Source organism: Arachis ipaensis, chromosome B01, assembly GCF_000816755.2.
Source record: "Arachis ipaensis cultivar K30076 chromosome B01, Araip1.1, whole genome shotgun sequence".
Taxonomy (NCBI): domain Eukaryota; kingdom Viridiplantae; phylum Streptophyta; class Magnoliopsida; order Fabales; family Fabaceae; genus Arachis; species Arachis ipaensis.
Window position 1 is genome coordinate 133,554,056 of NC_029785.2, and position 3,100 is coordinate 133,557,155.

The window sequence follows — 3,100 nt, forward strand, 5'->3', positions numbered from 1 at the left end:
AGTGGTTTGTCACGTGACTTTTTCTAAGTTTGGTCACGTACACGTGACTCTGTCTCTGACACAGTGAGTGAGTGAGTGAGTGAAGGAGCGAGTTAGGAGATTCCACCTGCGACTCGGACACACTGACACACGGATTAACGTGTTATGATACAATCCAATGGTCGTGCTTACAAATGCACCTTCACTTCACTCGCTCTCCACCGTGCACCCCACGCGCTTCTCTCTATGCCCATTTTATTTTCATCAACATTTTAAAATACAAATAAAATTTTTACTTATTTCTGATACTTGAATTTAAATTCTTTTAATTAAATTATAAGTTATTTGTTATTTCAATTAAATATTACTTTTATACATACACGTAACGTATAGAAAGATGAATCAATAGTCATGTTAGGACTTCTTGATTCAATATATTGATATATCAATAAATAATTTGTTTTTAACAAAGAAAATTCAATACAAATAAAATGACTAAGAATACAACACAAAATTAAGAAAAAAAGATATAATCTGTTGTCATTTCTGACATTGTCATCAATAATCAAATGAACTAATATTATATCATTTTTTATAACTAAAAAATAACCTATTCTTAATACCATCAACATCTGTTTTTAAGTTTTGGAATATTCTATTATTACGTTTCAACCAGATGTTTCAAATAACCGCAAAGAATTTTATTAGCCATTTTTTTGTTCAAAATTTTGTTCAGACATTCCAATCCAACTCTAAAAAATCGTTTGATAGTCTTCATAACAACCCAAATTCTATCAATACACATTAACCAAACGCACTACACCTATTATCTAAACTCACAGTCCAAAAAATAAAGTATGTACAAATTTTATATCATTTTTACACAAAACACAAATATTATTACTATAATAAATAATTCTTAGTCTACTTAATTTCTTTTTAGTATTAACTCTGCATACTACAAATCATATAAAAAATTTAATTTTTAGAGAAACCAATTATCTCTATATAATACTTGTGAAATTTAACTTGTGATATTCTCTGTGAGAATCTCAATAAATATTTAATCTACNNTAACATAACTAATGGGTTAAAAAAAATTAATTTTAATTTTAAACAACTATACTAGATAAATAATAGAGATTGTAAACAATATAAATAACGGACTGCAATTCTAGCCCAACAAGATTAAAAACAAAAAAATTCACTCCCAATTACTCTCACCAAAAATCCTATTTTTCACATTTCAATTTTTAACAATCTTTTTTTTACTCTGTTAACCACCGCAACACTACTCCCAAACCCTGTCATCAACATCACTTCATTTTTCACTGATCACACTGGTCTGCGTTAATCCGTCTTTCACAGCAAGCATTAGTGTCGTTGCTTTTTCTCTACCCAACTCCCTCATCGGTAAAAAAATTACATATAATTAAGAGTAAAATTAACCATCTGGATATCTAGAACATCCAGCATAATTTAATTGTATATACTTGAATCCAATCCAAAAAATTAAACATCCAATTTAAAATAAAAATAACCATCCACATATATAGTAAAATGAACATCCAGTATACAACGGTACCAATACCATGTCTACAACTTGGGACTTCTAACAGCAACAATTGTGAACCGTGATCACAAGAGAACAACAGGAAAAAACTACAGAAGGCACACAAGACAGTGAAAAAACTGACAGGAGTGTGGCTATAGCAGCATTTGAGAGCGGTGCGGGTACAGTGGCTACAACTGCAACTACACGTGTGCGGGGGAGAGCAGCGTTTGGTTGCGTCTGCAAGGAGTGGAGGGAGCATTCGGTTGCGTCTGAACGGCGTGAGGGGGGACAACGGCGTTCTGTTGTGTCTGGACGGCGGTTTCTGACGACGATAACGAATTGAGGTAGTGGACCGAATATGAAAGATGTATGGTAAGCGACGAATGTGAGCAATGGAATAACAGTATAAATAGACAATAGAATTACGTGCAAATTCTTATTTTTAAAATTTTAAAATTAATTAATTAATTAAGAATTTAAATTAATTTATATTTTTTTAATTCGTTGTTTACGTTATTTATTATATACATTATTCTCTTATACTTTCTTAATTTTAAAATTCAAATTTTAAATTAATCATATTTATTCATGTTTAATAAAGCTGAAATGTAGTCCATTATTCATAATTTTCGTTATTTACCGAATGAAATTGTAATAATATTTGTTAACGATGAAACTTTTATGTTAGATATTTCGTATTAACCCAATTATTCAATATATACAAATTTCTACACGGTTCAAAAACACAACATGAATTTATGAAATTCCAAGAACTTTGGCCACATTTGTCCTTTGTTTGTGTGTGGGAATTCTTTTGGAGAAAAAAATATGGCATTTGAGAAAAGTAGCAGAGTGCAGAAAAGTGAAAGATGGAGAAAAAGAGAATGAGGATATTGTTTGTTGTTTTGTAAACGCTGGCACATAATATAACCGACTCTCTGCATCAATCACCAAGGTCGGCTACCAACGTTGGAGGCGCGTGAACTCCACGTGCCAAATTAGAGGCGGTGGGATTGAAGTAAACAATGACTTGACATGGAAAATACGAAACCATAGACAGAACCTAAAACATGGCATTGAGAAGTTGAATGAAAATAATAGTAGGCACTAGGCATTGACCAATTGAACCAAGTTTAGTAAAATTGGGAGCTACACTCTCATCTTCTCAAAAAATACGCATTATTTATTTCTTGTTGAATATAATTTAGCCAATTATTAGATGCTGTCATACAAATTTATTTATATAATTTACACCAATCATTTAATCAAATTATATTATTTTATTCTAAGAAAAATTCAAAATAGTTCCTGACAATTATCTTGAAAGACAACGAGATCCTTGACACAAAAAAAAAAACTCAAATTTAGTCCCGGATAATTACCTCAAAAGGACAACGAGGCTCCTATACAAAAAAAAAATTAATGTTGTTTTTTTTGGCATAAAAACTAATCAGTCCCAAAAAAAATATCAAAAACCAGATTGAATGTTTTTTTTTCTTGAAGTCCCCGTCCTTTTAAAATAATTGTCAGGACCGGATGGAGTATTCACTCTTTTATTCTCAAACA